A 19,365-nucleotide genomic window follows, 5' to 3' on the forward strand; every position below is an offset into this window, starting at 1 on the left:
AAATCATGAAGTCATCAGAGTCCCACCGCAGTGTATGATGCTTTGCGGATTACTACATATCTTTCATACAAAAAAAACACAGCCCTCGAATAGGGTTCATGCTTGTTGAAATTGATAATTATGTATGGAGGGCCAGTGTAACACGCTGTTTCCTGTCCTGCCACTGTCTTCCTAGTTTCACCACCCCCCCCCCCATCCAGCATTTCTGTGTTTAATGCCAGTCACTCAGCTGCACTCTCCAGGGAATGTCTGGAGCCATGGGGTTGGTTTAGATTTGGGATCGGGCCTGGATTGCACCAATTGGCCAATGAAAGCAGATATAAAATCTCTATTCTACCGAAGGTCTTTTTCTTCCTCCTGCTCTGTGCAGACAATGAAGAAGAGGTGGGTTCCCGATGGGACAGCACACTGATAATGTCAGCACTCCCTGTCACAATATCCTATTATGTAATGCTCTACTCGGTCCGAGTACAAACCCCATTCCGCATTCTTCGCATGTGTGAGGAGAATTCCATTTGCTAGCCTTTGCTGAGGTAGTGGATTTCATCTTGGCCTTCTTGCTGAGCGTCAAAGCTGGTGTGATGATAAGCACTGAGAATATTGGCGTGATGGCAAGGTGGATTCTGCTATTGAAATTGAAATGGCAAGGGCCAACGAGGCATATTTCATCCGTCAGCTTTGACTGAAGTGCCACGGAACACTGCCAGGCTGAACATTGCCAGGCTGAACATTGCCAGGCTGAACACTGCTAGGCTGTTGAGAGTTAAGTTCACAGTCCCCCTCCGCAGCTCTGGGAGACTCCACCCCTCACAAATCTTTAAGAAGGCCAGGCGGGGATAAGGCCAGGGGAGGATGGGTTGGGGCTTCAGAGGGATGGAATTGGGAGTGGTTGTAAAGGGCGGTTCACTGGGTATTTCTGGGGAAGAGAGATAAGTGGCCTTGGGCATTTAAGGAATTCCAGGCATTATACAAAGTCCCCCATATCTAATTCTGCACTGGACCTTGTCATTTAGGCAGTGCATGCGCTGAGCGAGGAAGCAGCTATATTTCAGGGGTGAAGTTGCATCTAATTTCTGCTCAGTGTTTTTCTTCTGATAGAGGAAGGTCAGAGCCTCCATTAGCTGAGGAGTGTTACCTTCCTTCCTCTGTCTCTCTCTGTCTCTGTGGGTTGGCTGTTTWTGTGTGTCTGCACACACTTTTCCTTTTATAAATTACCACCATGGAGGATACTTACAGTTTGTATGGTCCAGATACTAAAAATGTGTCCAGTCTTTATACAAACCAGCAGACCTAACCTGCCACATACCAAGTCACACATTCTCACTAAACACTTACTAAACACATGCTGAACATGTACATACACTCATGTGTTCAGTAAAAAGATGAGCATACAATCCACCTCTCACACAATATATTTTCTCCCTGTATCCCTTGACTCTGGTCTGATGCGAACCTGGACATGTCTCAGTGTTTTTCCACCTCCTGCTCCTGTTTGCTCTCATCCCTCCACAGAGGAAAGAGTMTGGAAAGAGAGACAGACAGAGAGGGATTAAAGCAAACAGAGAAAGAAAAGCAAATGCCATGAGCTCTCTAAGTACACACAATGCCAGTGAAAAGGTGTGTTGTGATGAGCCAACGATCTGAATTGAGAGATTTGTGTGGCAACTCTGGTTGATGATTGATGATGAATACGTCTATGCATGGATTCTAAAACCAGGATCAGCTACCGATATGCTGCACATGATGAAAGATCTAATATGGGGATGTTGTTTGGAACTCTTTTTTTTCTCAACACCTCACTCATTGCTCGATGTCCCTATTTCTGGTTTTATGTGACCAAATTAAAAGAGTTATAAAGTTCTATAGTGTATGTATGTGAAAAGCCTAATTGCCCTCTATGGCTGTATAAAGATTACAACAGTGGAGGCCAATGTGGATATCCACCATCCAGTATAATCTCATACACAAACATAAAGAGGAATAAGGGCCATTTTGTTATCTAAGCCCACAGGGCAGTATGTAGTGTGTATTAGGATTAGGGGTTGACTCGAGTTGTTACTCCACTGCCTAAAGGCTGTGTGATGAACAGATGTAATATTCTCTAGCTCTCTTTCTCGATCTCTCCCTGATTGTTACAGGACCACACTGAGTTGAATTCAACCATGGTGCGGAGCCAGACCAACACTGCCCGTGTGGAGGGCCTGAGGCCAAGCATCATGTACGTGGTACAGGTCCGTGCCAGGACGGTGGCAGGCTTCGGCAAATACAGCAGCAAGCAGTGCTTCCAAACCCTGACAGATGGTATGCTCCGTGTGCGTGTGTGTGTGACCGCCATGCGGGTCTTTGTGTCTATGGACTGGGTGTGGGAGATTGGATATAGTAATAACTTCAAACATTAACTATAATTACTGCAATACATTTGTGTGTCGACGCAGAGCAGGTGGTGAATTGTTTTTATTAAACAGTTATTCTCTTGATATTAGGATTTATTTTTAATATACATATTCCAAAGTCAATGTCTGGATTAAAGTAGTTCCTTCTAGAGCCATGTATCCGCAGTGCCTTCAGAAATTATTCACACCCCTTGACTTTTTCCACATATAGTTGTGTTATAAAGTGGGATTAAAATGGATTTAATTGTAATTTTTTTGTCAACGATCTACACAAAATACTTTGTAATGTCAAAGTGGAATAATATTTCATCATCATTTAAAAAAAGGTGTCAAGTAGGTTGTTGATCTTTGCTAGACAGCCATTTTCAAGTCTTTTCAATCCGATTTAAGTCAAAACTGTAAAACTGTAAAACTGTAGGCCACTCAGGAACATTTAATGTCATCTTGGTAAGTAACTCCAGTGTAGATTTGAGTATTAGCTTATTGTCCTGCTGAAATGTGAATTTGTCTCCCAGTGTCTGTTAGAAAGCAGACTGAACCAGGTTTACCTCTAGGATTTTCCTCTAGGATTTTGCCTGTGCTTAGCTCTAGAACTTTTCTTTTTATCCCAAAAAAACTCCCTAGTTCTTGCTGATGACAAGCATACCCATAACATGATGCAGCCACCACCATTCTTGAAAATATGAAAAGTGGTTCTCAGTTATGTGTTTTGTTGGATTTGCTCCAAACATAATGCATTGTGTTCAGGACAAAAAAGTGAATTTCTTTGCCACATATTTTGCAGTTTTACTTATTGCAAACAGGATGCATGTTTTGGAATATATATATTTTTTGTACAGGCCTTCTTTTCACTCTGTCATTTAGGTATTGTGGAGTAACTACAATGTTGTTGTTTTATCCTATCACAGCCATTAAACTCTGTAACTGGTTTAAAATCACTTTTGGCCTCATGGTGAAATCCTTGAGCAGATTCCTTCCTCTCTGTCAACTGAGTTAGAAAGGACTCCTGTATCTTTGTAGTGACTGGGTGTATTGATACACGATCCAAAGTTTAATAAATTCACCATGCTCAAAGGGATATTCAATGTCTGCTTTTGTATAGTCGATACTATCTGACTTGTTAAGCACATTTTTACTCATGAACTTATTTAGGCTTGCCATAACAAAGGGATTGACTACTTATTGACTCAAGACAATTCAGCTTTTCATTTTGATTAATTTGTAAACATTTCTAAAAACATAATTCCACTTTGACATTATGGGGAATTGAGTGTAGATCAGTGCCAAAATCTAAATTGAATCCATTTTAAATTCAGGCTGTAACACAACGAAATGTGGAAAAGTCAAGGGGTGTGAATAAATTATGAAGGCACTGTAGAAAATAAATATATGGCTCTGACTAATTCCATTTGTTCGGGGAAATTGCACATTTGAGGTGTTAGCCATAGTGAGTCTTTGCAGGTGGCACAGCTGCATGGTGTAGTGGAGGAAAGCAGCCAACAGAGAGCCCCTGCATGCTCACAGTGTGGTGTAGCTCATTAAGGGATCTCTAGCAGCAGCGCCTGCCGAAGTCTTGGGGTTGCAGCAGCATCCGTTCCCCCCCAAAACAGTTGAGTCATCAGTCTTAGAAAAGTTGTCTGGTCATGAGACTATAAAACTCTGAACCCAATAAAAAGTTAACAAAATAAAGCTTTTATGCAAATGTTGCACCAAAATAAGTATATGTATATAATAATATTTGTTATCACTAGGAGCTATTTTGAAAGCTTCCACAAAATGGTATAAACAATTATAACCCATATGAAAACCACAGAATAAAAAGGGTGCTGTTCATTCAAAACACAATATGAATGGTTATATACATGAATATAGATAAATACTGGAGAATGTGTGATTCTGTTGGAAATGACAGAACAGCAACACATCCTTTTAATCCGATCTATACATATGAAGGTATGGTGTTTCTGTTTACTTTCTTAACTCTCCCTCTGACACGTGATGAAGCATTTGTGTTGAGATTAGCAGGCGTTCTTCTGACTCCTATTGAGTGTGTAAGGGGATTAGCTGTGTCAGGAAGCAATGTGTCACTGAGGGACTGTCTGTCTGCACAGATACTAGCCCACATGTCTATGTGTTTCACAGTAGAGACACTTTTGACACTGTCCCAATACCATTTAACTGTTCCAATACTCCTATTTCTCTTCTCTCCCATCCTTTCCTCTCTTCTCCTCTCACCACTTCACTTTTCACACCTCTTCTCTGACCTCTTTTACCTTGCCTTCACTTCTCTCTATTTCTCTCCCTCTCTCTCTCTCTCTTCTCTCTCTCTCTCTCTCTCTCTCTCTCTCTCTCCTCTCCTCTCTCTCCTCTCTTCTCTCTCTCTCTCTCTCTCTCTCTCTCTCTCTCTCTCTCTCCTCTCTCTTCTCTCTTCTCTCTCTCTCTCTCTCTCTCTCGTTGCAGATGAGTATAAATCGAGCTGAGGGAGCAGCTGCCTTTGATTGCAGGCTCAGCGGCTGCAGGAGTGGTCTTCCTTGTATCATTGGTGCCATCTCCATCGTCTGCAGCAGGTAACCACCACTTAGTCACTGCTCATACCTGGTGTTACCAGGAATATGATCAACGGTTATGGCCCCCCGGAATTAAATGTTAATATTACAAACGTTTAATGCAGTGCCTTAATATTGTCAAATATGGTTACATAACCGTATTTTGCTGATTCTTTGTTGCAGGAAGAGATCATACATGAAGGAGACTATATACAGTGACAAACTGCAGCACTACAGTACAGGCAGAGGTAAGCATAAAGCTCTCATCCCATCCCACACACACAACACACACCCCCACGGACCCTCCCACTCACACATTCTCCTACCAGTGACTACACCAGAGCACCACACAACATCTGACTCCCATCATCCCAGTCTGGCCCTTATATAACATCCTGGCTATTTTGACAGATTATCTATTTAAGACACAGCTCGTTACCTATCCTCCTTCATCCCTGCCTACCTATTCCTCTCCAGTACATAGATGCTATACAATGGTGCCGGATGAGTTGAGATATCCTAACACAGTGCTTTAGGATGAGATACACCTTGTAAATGTACTCATTATGAATTTGTATCATGCTCTCTCTCTCTTTCTTTCTTTCTCTCTTCCACTCTCTCTCGCTCTCTCTCCGCACACACATGTATGCAAGCACACACACACACACACACACACACACACACACACACACACACACACACACACACACACACACACACACACACACACACACACACACACACACACACACACACACCCCACACACACACACACACACACACACACACACACACACACACACGTCTCCTACATACAGTGGGTTCTGGACCTGGACCAGGGCAGTGGTCAGGGAATAGCGTCTAATGTATGTACAAGTTTCACCGTTTTACAGCTAAAATGATCAATATTGGATAACTTGCTGCCAATCGAGTGCCTACATGGCCCTGACCTTTCACAGATCAATCTGTTACCATGGATTCTGAATCCGGCCTAATTAAGGGTGAATTTCCCACGAGTCTTGTTGCCCTGTTCAGTTACTCCTCCCTCTCTCGCTCTCTCCCACTCTCCCTCTCCCTCTCTCTCTCTCTATCTCTCTCTTATGGAGCAGAATGGTTTACATGGCTTTGTTGTTTATCAAGGGAGCAACAGTAAAAACATGATGTCAATGTCAAGATCCCTCTCTCTCTCTCTCTCTCTCTCTCTCTCTCTCTCTCTCGCTCTCTCTCTCTCGCTCTCTCTCTCTCTCTCTATCAGGATTAACAGTCATTCTGTTTGATGGACACTCAGATCAGAGAGGCAGAGAATGTTTACATTTGTATCTATTATTTCTCTCAGCCATCCATAAAAAGATGGTGCCACAGCACAGGTGAAGATAAAATATATAAACTGTTTGTCGTTTAAACAAGACATAAAATTATATGCTGCTGATCATAAATTGAATAGATTCTGCACATGTGGTGTGAAAAGATTTGGACGCTGTGCAGATAGACTCTTTTAATAGTACAGTCAGTGCAGGTTGCCAAGAAACCCATTATGGGATGGTGAGCTGTTTCTCTTCCCCCGGCGCCTGAGTAAATCCTCTCATTTGAGTGTGTTTGGATTCACTTAATTGTCTATTAAATCTGAGTATCCTATTGGTTCWAAGCAATTAGGACTTTGTCAGAATGAGCCGATCCTGTTCCATTGAGAACCAAGCCTTGATCCCCACAAGAGCCACAGAATAGATGGTCTCAAGTCAACACGTCTAATTGTCCTTTACTTTCAATAGTTCCATTATTCTTCCATTTTTGTAGTGTAGAATATATGTAGAAAGAGGCAGATATCAGACAAATCTATAGTTAACCTTGACCTTAAACCGGAAACTTTGGCTGGGTTTTCATAATTAAGTTTACTTCATTTTTTTTCTCAATCATAAAAGTGAAATGCACACACACATTTAGGGATTGCTTTGCAGGTGCATAGGAAATGTTAAATAACAGTTTGAAGAAACATAGAAGCTATGACGAAGGCTGTGAGGCCAAAATGTTGGCACAAAATACTGATACTGTGCAAGTGCAGTGTGTGGGATCTTATTTATTTCTCTCTGAATCTTAAAATTGGATGTCTACTGCAGGAGGTGATATTTCCTGGAATTTTTCATCTTAGTGTGTGTTATGACGCGTTTCCCTCTCTTACGTTGCAATGTTTGGAGTCACTCTAATCATCTTATATGTCCCTGGGATCAAAAACATTGTTTGGTCTGCTCGTCTTCTGCTTGGTTACCAGGGACTTTGTCCAACTTGCTTAGAGGTAAAAGAAACCAATCTAATAATTTGATCAGCAAAATATCAAGGGGATGTCTGAGGACAGTTTTGTTTACAGAAATACATATCATCACAGTTCAAATGGAGGCACCAGTGTGTAAGCACCAACATTCAAGCCAAATCTATTTGTGATTTTGATGCACTGTTAGGCTTGATTTTCCTTTGGCAAATCAGATCATGCCTCCATTTTGCTCCTCCCCTCCTATAGCCAGAAACTTAAATAGGAAGTACCTGTGGTAAGGACTGTTCAATGTTGGTCTGACCAATCAGAATCTTCAAGATTATTTTGATCACGAGTACTGGGAATTGTTCTGGGCTGCCTCTGAGAATAGTATTGACGTATACACTGACTCAGTGACTGAGTTCATCAGGAAGTGCATCGAGGATGTTTTTCCCACTCTGATGATTAGAACTTATACAAACCAAAAACCGTGGATAAATGGTTGCATTCGCGCAAAACTGAAAGCACGAACCACCGCATTTAACCATGGCAAGRTGACTGGAAACATGGACGTGTACGAACAGACCAGCTATGCCCTCCGTAAGGCAAWCAAAGAGGCAAAACAACAATACAGGGACAAAGTGGAGTCGCAATTCAACGGATCAGACATGAGATGTATGTGGCAGGGACTCCAGACAATCACAGATTATAAATCGGTGCCACACCAATGCCTCGCTCCCGGACAAGCTAAACACCTTCTTTGCCCGCTTCGGGGAAACACAGAGCCGCCTTCACGGGACTTACTGCATGTACCGCTTTTAAAGGAACCAAAGTCGCTTTACAATTGTAGAAATGAAAAKAAAAACTTGAGTAAAAGTTAAGATACCGTAATACAAAATGACTCAAGTAAAAGTGAAAGTAGCCCAGTAAAATASTACTTCAGTAAAAGTCTAAAAGTATCAGATTTAAAATGTACAAAGTAAAAGGAAATACTATACATCAAATTCCTTATATTTAGCAAACCAGATGGCACAATTTCCTTTTTTATGACTTTTTTTTGACAGCCAAGGACACACTCCAACACTCCAACATAATTTACAAAGGAAGCATTTATGTTTAGTGAGTCCACCAGATCAGAGGCAGTAGGGATGACCAGGAACGTTCTCTTGATAAGTGTGTGAATTTGACCTTTTTCCTGTACTGCTAAGCATTCAAATTGTAACTAGTACTTTGGGTGTCTGCGGAAAATGTATGGGGTAAAAAGTAAAAAGTAAAAGTTGGCAAAAATATAAATAGTAAAGTACTGTAGTGGTCTGGGTGTAGCTGGTGCAGAGGAGTCAGGCGCAGGACAGCAGAGATGAGTAACACAAGTAACTTTACTCAAAATTTCCAATAACATGTCGTAATACCAAATACAAAAATACAAAAACCAWGGGGAAAACAGAGGGTTAAATAATGAACATGTAATTGGGGAATTGAAACCAGGTGTGTAAAACAAAGACAAAACAAATGGAAAATGAAAAGTGGATCGGCGATAGCTAGAAGGCCGGTGACGTCGACTGTCGACCGCCCCCCGGACAAGGAGAGGGACCGACTTCGGCGGAAGTCGTGACAAGTACAGATACCCCCAAAAACAACTTAAGTAATACTTTCAAGTATTTTTACTTAAGTACTTTACACCACTGCTGCTCGGTATGGTGAAGAGAGGAGTGTCTTAGTAGTGTATTTCTTTGCTTGTATGTGTGTGTGTGCGTKGKGGRRGGGGGRGSCTTAAGGGYAGGCCTTGTCAAAGAGGTGGGGCTTTAGGAGGGACTGAAAGGCAGTGATGGCCTCTGAGTCATGGATGGCTGGAGGGAGATTCAGAGCCTATGAGCAACCCTGGAGAAGGCCCTGTCGCGGAAGCTCTGGAGCTTCGACCTGGGGATAACAAGGTGGAATGGAGTGTGCGTGTTGGCTGGTAGGGGAGAAAGAGGTCTGAGAGGTAAGTGGGGGGCAAGGTGGTGAAGGCTTTGTAGTTTAGAAGGAGGATCTTGTAATCAATGCKTTGGGAGACAGTGGAGTTCACGGAGGACAGGGGGGGGATGTGCTACCAGGTCTTAGTGTGGATGAGGAGTCGAACTGCAGAATTGTAACCCTCCATTTGGAGATTATGGTGGGAGCTTGAGTTGATGCGGAAGAGAAGTGAGTTGCAGTAGTCAAGATGGAAGGAGATKAATGCATGTATGAGGGTTTTAGCGGTTTCAACCCAACGCATCACCAGGGGCACACTGCCTGCCCTCAAGGACATCAGCAACAGCATCCAGTGTCACAGGAAGGCGAAGAAKATCATCAAGGACCTCAGCAGTCTGAGCCACGGCCTGTTCACCCCGCTACCATCTAGAAGGGCGGAGACAGTACAGGTCCATCAAAGCTGGGCAGAGAGACTGAAAAAACTACTTTCATCTCCAGGCCATCAGACTGCTAAATAGTCACCGCTAGCCGGCCTCCGCCCAGTACCCTGTCCTAAACTTAGTCACTGTCACTTGCCGGCTACCGTCCGGCATTCTACCCTGCACCTTAGAGACTGCTGGCCTATGTACATAATAATTGAACACTGGTCACTAATTATGTTTACATACTGTTTTACATGCTTCATATATATAGTGTTTTCGGAAAGTATTCAGACCCCTTGACATTTTGATACGTTACAGCCTTATTTTAAAATTTTAAAAATTTTCCTCCTCAATCTACACATAATACACCATAATAACAAAGCAAAAACAGGTTTTTAGATTGTTTTGCAAATGTATTACAAATTAAAAAACAGAAATACCTTACTTACGTAAGTATTCAGACCCTTTGCTATGAGACTCGCAATTGAGCTCAGGTGCATCCTGTTTCGATTGATCATCCTTTATTGGAGTCCACTTGTGCTAAATTAAATTGATTGGACATGATTTGGAAAGGCACACACCTGTCTATATGAGGTCCCACAGTTGACAGTGCATGTCAGAGCGAAAACCAAGCCATGAGGTCGAAGAAATTGTCCGTAGAGCCCCGAGACAGGATTTTTTTGTGGAGTCACAGATCTGGGGAAGGGTACCAAAACATTTCTGCAGCATTGAAGGTCCCCAAGAACACAGTAGCCTCCATCATTCTTAAATGGAAGAAGTTTGGAACCACCAAAACTCTTGCTAGCGCTGGCCGCCCAGCCAGACWGAGCATTCGGGGGAGAAGGGCCTTGGTCAGGGAGGTGACCAAGAACCCAATGAGAGAACCTTCCAGAAGGACAACCATCTATTAGCACTCCACAAATCAGGCCTTTATTGTAGAGTGGCCAGACAGAAGCCACTCCTCAGTAAAAGGCACATGACAGCCCGTTTGGAGTTTGCCAAAAGTCACCTAAAGGATTCTCAGACCATCAGAAACAAGTCTGGTCTGATGAAACCAAGATTGAACCCTCTGTCAAACATCACATCTGGAGGAAACCTGGCACCATCCCTACGGTGAAGCATGGTGGTGGAAGCATCATGCTGTGGAGATGTTTTTCAGTGGCAGGGACTGGGAGACTAGTCAGGATTGAGGGAAAGATGAATGGAACAATGTACAGAGAGATCCTTGATGAAAACCTGCTCCAGAGCGCTCAGGACCTCAGACTGGGGCAAAGGTTCACCTTCCAACAGGACAACAACCCTAAGCACACAGCCAAGGCAACCCAGGAGTGGCTTCGGGACAAGTGTCTGAATGTCCTTAAGTGGCTCAAACAGAGCCCAGACTTGAACCCGATCGAACATCTCTGGAGAGACCTGRAAATAGCTGTGCAGCGACACTCCCCATCCAACCTGACAGAGYTTGAGAGGATCTGCAGAAATGAATGGGAGAAACTCCCCAAATACAGGTGTTCCAAGCTTGTAGCGTGATACCCAAGAAGACACAATTGAGAGCATCCTGTCGGGCTGTATTTCAGCCTGGTACGGCAACTGCACCCCCCGCAACCACAGGGCTCTCCAGAGGGTGGTGCGGTCTGCACAACACATCACTGGGGGCAAACTACCTTCCCTCCAGGACACCTACGCACCCGATGTCACAGGAAGGCCAAAAAGATCATCAAGGAATACAACCACCCGAGCAACTGCCTGTTCACCCCGCTATCATCCAGAAGGCGAGGTCAGTACAGGTGCATCAAAGCTGGGACCGAGAGACTGAAAACAGCTTCTATCTCAAGGCCACCAGACAGTTAAATAGTCATCACTAGCACATTAAAGGCTGCTGCCTACATACGTAGACTTGAAATGACTGGCCACTTAAATAAATGGAACACTAGTCACTTTAATAATGTTTACATATCTTGCTTTACTCATCTTGTATATACTGTATTCTATGCTATTCTACTGTATCTTAGTCTATGCTGCTCTGACATTGCTCGTCCACATATATTCTTACTTCCGTTCCTTTGTTAGATATTACTGCAATGTTGGAGCTAGAAACACAAGCATTTTGCTACACCCGCAGTAACATCTGCTATACATGCGTATGTGACCAATAAAATTTGATTTGATTTGACATGAGTCTGTAATYGCTGCCAAAGGTGCTTCAACAAAGTACTGAGTAAAGGGTCTGAATACTTATGTAAATGTGATATTTAAGTTTTTATTTTTAATACATTTGCAAACATTTCTTAAAACCTGTTTTTGTTTCGTCATTATGGGGTATTGTGTGTAGATTGATGAGGATCTTTAAAAAAAATCWATTTTAGAATAAGGCTGTAACAAAATGTTGGAAAAGTCCAAGGGTCTGAATACTTTCCGAATGCACTGTATATACTGTATTCTAGTCCAGGCTCATCCTATATAATTGCTGTGGAACGCTTTCAACACCTTGTAGAGTCCATGCCCCAACGAATTGAGGCTGTTCTGAGGGCAAAAGGGGGGGGGGGTTGTGTGTATTGTTTTGTATTTTTAGGTATTACTGCACTGTTGGAGGTAGAAACACAAGCATTTCACTGCACCTACATAACATCTGCAAAATATGTGCACCCGACMAATAACATTTGATTTTATTAATGTTAGGGCCTCATAAAATTGGTTCCAGGACAACAATCAGGATCGACTCTTCAGTCTAAAAAAACACATTTATGCCCACTCACACACAGACACACTTGCCAAATCACACACATATTTTCGTAAGGGTCTCTGCATTCTGTATTTCTCATTTGGCCATTGCTCCGGATGACAGTAGCACTCAGATTCCAAGCTACTATTGTCAGTGACTCACCCCTATCATCTGTGCAGAGGGTAATGTGATATTGTGTCATTTTTATCAGTTTATGCTCAGTTGCTGAAGGTGGGAGAGAGGAGCCAAGGAAATTGCCTTCCACAGCAATTACGGGAAATAGTTTACATCTGTGTGAGAGCAAGAGAGAGAGTCTGGAAAGAAAAACATGGAGATGACACGCACACACATACTGTACATACATATAGTCACCCACGGACAACCACTGATGATGTATTTGTTTGAGCTTCCCCGTGCTCATCCTAACCTCTCCTCCTCCTCGGCTTTGTTCCAGAACTCTCTCTGAGACCGGACATGTCCAACTGCCCTTCCCCCATGGGATGCCCCAACCACTTCTCTGGCTCACCAGGGATTAAGATCTACATCGATCCCTTCACCTACGAGGACCCCAACGAGGCCGTCCGAGAGTTTGCCAAGGAGATCGATGTGTCTTGTGTGAAGATCGAGGAGGTCATTGGTGCAGGTGACATGGAGTACCTCTGCTGCATCCATGAATCTATATAATTTTCTCCTCCACTTTCTCTTTACCTGTACAGCATCCAGGTGTTAGCACAGCTATTCAGTTTTTTTAAAACCACTTTTTCCATCTAATTTGTTTTGCTTTTAGATAGAGAACCATATCCACTACACAGAGCTCCTCTCTTGACAGAGAGCAATTTTAGCCGCTATCTCAGTAACCGGACCGCCTCCATTCATCTATAATTCATGCTGATTTTATCTGTTGGGGACATTTATTTTTTACTTGACTTGACATATTCATGCATTCAGCAAAAGAACGGTCCTCTCACTGGCTGATGTTTGACATCTGCGGACTTGTCAGCACAGCACTTGTTTTATGACCCTGAAACTGGGCTCTATTATCTCTGTGTCTGTCACACATACAGTGTTTTATCTTTATGGGGACTTTTGATTGTACATGTGCTATATGTATTAGAATAGGAAGTTAAAATATATGGCATCAACTTGCATACATGTAGCTGGCTTTGTAATAAGGTAATCAATCAGTAATCCCATGTCTTTTCCTCCAGGCGAGTTTGGGGAGGTGTATAAGGGTCGTCTGAAGCCGGCTGGGAAGAGGGAACTGTACGTGGCCATTAAGACCCTGAAGGCGGGCTACGTGGAGAAGCAGAGGCGGGACTTCCTGTCTGAGGCCAGCATCATGGGCCAGTTTGACCACCCCAACATCATCCGACTGGAGGGCGTGGTCACTAAGAGCCGGCCAGTCATGATCATCACAGAGTTTATGGAGAACGGGGCCCTGGACTCCTTCCTGAGGGTGAGAAAGGGAGCACTGCTTTGTTATTATGTTTTAACCTCCTCTGTTCAGAACACCACCCCGGGCACAGCTTTCACTTAATAGGGCCACTGTGTGGTTTCATACAGTGCCTTCAGAAAGTATTCACACCCATTTACTTTTTCCACATTTTGTTGTGTTACAAAGTGGGATTAAAATGGATTTAATTGTTATTTTTTGTCAACAATACACACAAAATACTCTGTAATGTCAAAGTGGAAGAAAATTATTATAAATTGTTTAAATTGACGGAAAATAAAACACTAATATATCTTGATTAGATAAGTATTCAACCCCCTGAGTCAATACATGTTATAATCATGTATTGACTCAGAGTCTTTCTGGGTAAATCTCGGTACAATATTTGCCCATTATTCTTAAAAAATGTGTCAAGCTCTGTCAAGTTGGTTGTTGGTCATTRCTAGACAGCCATTTTCATGTCTTGCCATTGATTTTCAAGCAGATTTTAAGTCAAAACTGTAACTAATCCACTCAGGAACATTCAATTGTGTCTTGGTAAATATCTCCAGTGTATATTTGGCCTTGTGTTTTAGGTTATTGTCCTGCTGAAAGGTGAATTTGTCTGAGTGTCTGTCGGAAAGCAGACTGAACCAGGTTTTCCTCTAGGATTTTGCCTGTGCTTAGCTCTATTCCGTTTCTTTTTATCCTAAAAACTCCCTAGTTCTTGCTGATGACAAGCATACCCATAACATGCAGCCACCACCATTCTTGAAAGTATGAAGAGTGGTACTCAGTGATGTGTTAGATTTTCCCCAAATGTACTTATATTTGTAAGAAAGATTCACAGCTGACATACTTATAAGTATATCACATACTTTCTGAAGGCACTTTATATGAATCATATTGATCGATCAGCTGAAGCTTTTATAGTTAATTTGACAGTCTTACACAAACAGTGAAGTATGATTATTGAGAATAGTTGGCACAAGGATTATGACAATGGAGATTTAAAGCTATCTGGAGGATAAAGGTTTTTCGATATAGCAGSGAATTGAGATCTGATAAACAACCTTGGCATGAATTGGAGAAAAAAATCTAAAGCTTGTGTGTGTAAGCACGATTTCTATTTATCAATAACATTTGATTTCTCCTAATGTAATTCATGAGATTAACGTAAAGGCAATTGTTCCACCAAGAGCCCTTTGAGGTAATGTAGCTAATATATTCACAGTGCCCTGATTCAAAGTGCCAGCCTGGCACAGTTTAGAGCTTCTTCTAACTCCTTGGAAACAGAGAACATGGAATCCAATCAATACGTGGCCTAGTTTTCTAATCCCCTCAACCTGTTTCCTCCTCTCTTTGATCCTGGGCTCGTTTGAAGCGGGGCTTTGAACACCCCTTTGATGTCCGCTCCCTCACCAGGCCCCTCTTCCGAGCCACCGCACTTGACTCCCGTAGCCATCGATTTCTGGGTTGTTTTTCTTATGGCATGCCCATGTTGCTGGCGCAGGGAGCCACAGTTGAATGAGCACCCCGCTCTGAGTGTTGGAGATGCCCACTGAGGCCACACCGGAGGGTCAGACCTGCCGTGACTCATGGGAGGGGGTTATCCACCTTGGTAGGGGCCACTAATAAACAGCCAAGCTGGGGATAAGGAAGCAGAGTGAGAAAGATTAAAGACATGGAGCCACTGGGGCTTAACATATATGTTTTATTTATTGTCACATACACCGGATAGGTGCAGTGGAATGTGTAGTTTTACAGGGACAGCAATAGTTTTACGCCTGGCCAGTGTTATGGGCTGGCCTTAGGGGGGCTGGTCTGCCCTACCATAGCTCCTTGCCCGTGCAAATAAAATATTTAAATATTTATAATTTATTTGCCCGAGACAAGCTCCATCGATCTCAGATAAAGCATTTGCACGAGTTAAACAGCGCCCCTCTGTCACAGTATGTATAGCCCATGTATCTGATGCTGTCTGTCCAAAATTAGTATGGTATGTCATACTCTTTTTGGCYAGACCGCATCAGATACATTGGCTACATCTAGTAAGACAGGGGTGCTGTTTTGCTTTGCTTTCTCCGGTAAGATATTTTCAGCTACTGTTCGGATGCTGGAGGTATTTTGGATGAATGTGCGAAGGTAACCTACTTTTTGAAGTGATGAAAACATCATGACTGGTTGTGCTCATGCCACAGTAACACTAGAACTGCTAAAGCAGTCATTTGGACTGCTCATGAATTACATTATATTACTCTGCAATGTTTAAAGTCATAAGTCTATATAACATACTGTCATTGTTAGAATCTWAATATCACAAACAGAACTGGAGATATGTAATTTTTTGAATTGTTTTCTGTGGTTGACCCTCCTCCCGACTGTAGGGCCTGATCCCCTCCTTCTCCTGGTACTGATCCCCTCCTTCTCCTGGTACTGATCCCCTCCTTCTCCTGGTACTGATCCCCTCCTTCTCCTGGTACTGATCCCTCCTTCTCCTGGTTACTGGATCCCCTCTTCTCCTGGTACTGATCCCCTCCTTCTTCCCTGGTAGATGATCCCCTCCTTCTCCTGGTACTGATCCCTCCTTCTCCTGGTACCTGATCCCTCTTCTCCTGGTTACTGATCCGCCTCCTTCTCTGGGTACTCGATCCCTCCTTCTCCTGGTACTGATCCCTCCTTCTCCTGGTACTGATCCCTCCTTCTCTGGTACTGATCCCTCCTTCTCCTGGTACTGATCCCCTCCTTCTCCTGGTACTGATCCCCTCCTTCTCCTGGTACTGATCCCCTCTTCTCCTGGTACTGATCCCCTCCTCCTCCTGGTACTGATCCCCTCCTTCTCCTGTACTGATCCTCCTTCTCCTGGTACTGATCCCTCCTTCTCCTGGTACTGATCCCCTCCTCTCCTGGTACTGATCCCCTCCTTCTCCTGGTATGATCCTCCTTCTCCTGGTACTGATCCCCTCCTTCTCCTGGTACTGATCCCTCCTTCTCCTGGTACTGATCCCTCCTCCTTACTGATCCCTCCTTCTCCTGGTACTGATCCTCCTTCTCTGGTACTGATCCCTCCTTCTCCTGGTACTGATCCCCTCCTTCTCCTGGTACTGATCCCTCCTTCTCCTGGTACTGATCCCCTCCTTCTCCTGGTACTGATCCCCTTCCTTCTCCTGGTACTGATCCCCTCCTTCTCCTGGTTACTGATCCCCTCCTTTCCTGGTACTGATCCTCCTTTCTCCTGGTACTGATCCCCTCCTTCTCCTGGTACTGATCCCCTCCTTCTCCTGGTACTGATCCCTCCTTCTCCTGTCTGATCCCCTCCTTCTCTGGTACTGATCCCTCCTTCTCCTGGTACTGATCCCTCCTTCTCTGGTACTGATCCCCTCCTTCTCCTGGTACTGATCCCCTCCTTCTCCTGGTACTGATCCCCTCCTTCTCCTGGTACTGATCCCCTCCTTCTCCTGGTACTGATCCCCTCCTTCCTCCTGGTACTGATCCCCTCCTTCTCCTGGTACTGATCCCTCCTTCTCCTGGTACTGTGCCCAGTTGATAATCACCCCTAAGGTGCCGTGCCCAAGTTTGATAAGCACTCGATAATTGCCTCGAAACTGAATCTAAACTATATCTAAAATAATTTCACACGTCTAACAACAGGTGGAATACAGTATTATGTAATCACCAATTGTGAATGAAGAACAAGGTGGGCCATTCCATTGTATTTATCTAATTATAATCTCTAAATGGTATGTACCCTATATACTTAGGACGGCAGGTAGCCTAGTGGTTACAGCATTGGGCCAGTAACCGAATGGTTGCTGGATTGAAACCCCGAGCTGACAAGGTAAAAATCTGTCCTTCTGCCCCCGAACAAGGCAGTTAACCCACTGTTCCCTGGTAATATGTCATTGTAAATAAAYATTTGTTCTTAACTGACTTGCTTTGTTTTATACTCCAGTTGATAATACAAAGGTTAAATATATCAGTCTATGGAATCCAAGCAGTCTACTCTGGCCTACTTGGAGTGTGTGCGTAATTTACAATGGCAAGAAGACTAAGACAAATGGATGCACATTCTGTGTCAGCGTTGCTACAAAATCTGAATGAAAACATCTCAGACAGTGGGGAAGAAATGAATAATCTCTGATGATTATTCTTCTGATTCTGAGCTTCAGCCAGAACCTACACCTCCTAAGGCAAAGCACAAAAAAGCCAGAACGGTGCGCACTGAGCAGGTGCCCATGCCACCACCAAATGAAATGGTGAGACAGGAGAGAGGAAGGGATGGCACCATTTGKATAGAACATACTGGTTACAATGCTACGGGATGATTATCAGCACAAAATGTCACCACTGAGAGAGGGGACCCAAAATCTCAAGCAAAAAAATACATCAGCAATGCTTTTGTTGTTTATGTGACATGGACATGCTCTACGTGATGCCATTGCGTTAAGATGCACACCTTGTAAGCACGAGCTGACAATAATTTACAATTTTTTACTGTTATCATATGAGGAACACTTGGCACTTATTTCACTTATAATTTGGCACTTATTTCACTTATAATTCACTGTATCACAATTCCAGTGTGTCAGAAGTTTACATACGCTAAGTTGACTGTGCCTTTAAACAGCCTGGAAAATTCCAGAAAATGATGTCATGGCTTTAGAAGCTTCTGATAGGCTAATTGACATAATTTGAGTCAATTGGAGGTGTACCTGTGGATGTATTTCAAGGCCGACTTTCAAACTCAGTGTCTCTTCGCTTGACATCATGGGAAAATCAAAAGAAATCAGGCAAGACCTCAGAAAAAAAATGGCAGACAACAAGTCTGGTTCATCCTTGGGAGCAATTTCCAAACGCCTGAAGGTACCACGTTCATCTGTACAAACAATAGTACGCAAGTAATAACACCATGGGACCACGCAGCCATCATACTGCTCAGGAAGGAGACGTGTTCTGTGTCCTGGAGGTTAACGTACTTTGGTGCGAAAAGATCAAATCAATCGCAGAACAACCGCAAAGGACCTTGTGAAGATGCTGGAGGAAACCGGTCCAAAAGTATCTATATCCACAGTAAAATGAGTCCTATATGGACATAACCTGAAAGGCCGATGAGCAAGGAAGAAGCCACTGCTCCAAAACTGCCATAAAAAAGCCAGACTACAAAGAGGCAACAAAGAGACCAAAGATACCATTGAAGGAGCTGCAAAGCTCAACAGGGGAGATTGGAGTATCTGTCCATAGGACCACTTTAAGCCGTACACTCCACAATGTAGAAAATAGTAAAAATAAAGAAAAACACTGGAATGAGTAGGTGTGTCAACAGTTTTGACTAGTACTGTATGTGTTTGTATATACACTTATTTTTCCGTTTATTAGGTACACCCGTCTACTAACGCGTCGGACCCCCCTTTGCCACCAGAACAGCCTGAATTCTTTGGGGCATGGAAACATTGCTCAATTGGTATCAAGGGACCTAACGTGTTCATGGAAAACATTCGCCACAGCATTACACCACCGCCACTGGCCTTAACTGTTGACACCAGGCAGGATCAGGCCATGGACTGCTTTCGCCAAATCCTGACTCTGCCATCAGTATGATGCAACAGGAACCGGGATTCTCAAGACCAGGCGATGTTTTTCCACTCCTCAATTAACCTG

At 43.4% G+C, this 19,365-nt stretch overlaps 1 pseudogene; it reads left to right on the forward strand.

Moving 5' to 3' along the window:
* The window catches only part of LOC111975874 (ephrin type-B receptor 1-like), a 189,648-nt pseudogene that overhangs the window by 148,827 nt on the left and 21,456 nt on the right, over positions 1-19,365 (forward strand).

Source organism: Salvelinus sp. IW2-2015, linkage group LG16, assembly GCF_002910315.2.
Source record: "Salvelinus sp. IW2-2015 linkage group LG16, ASM291031v2, whole genome shotgun sequence".
In the NCBI taxonomy this organism is placed as follows: Eukaryota; Metazoa; Chordata; class Actinopteri; order Salmoniformes; family Salmonidae; genus Salvelinus; species Salvelinus sp. IW2-2015.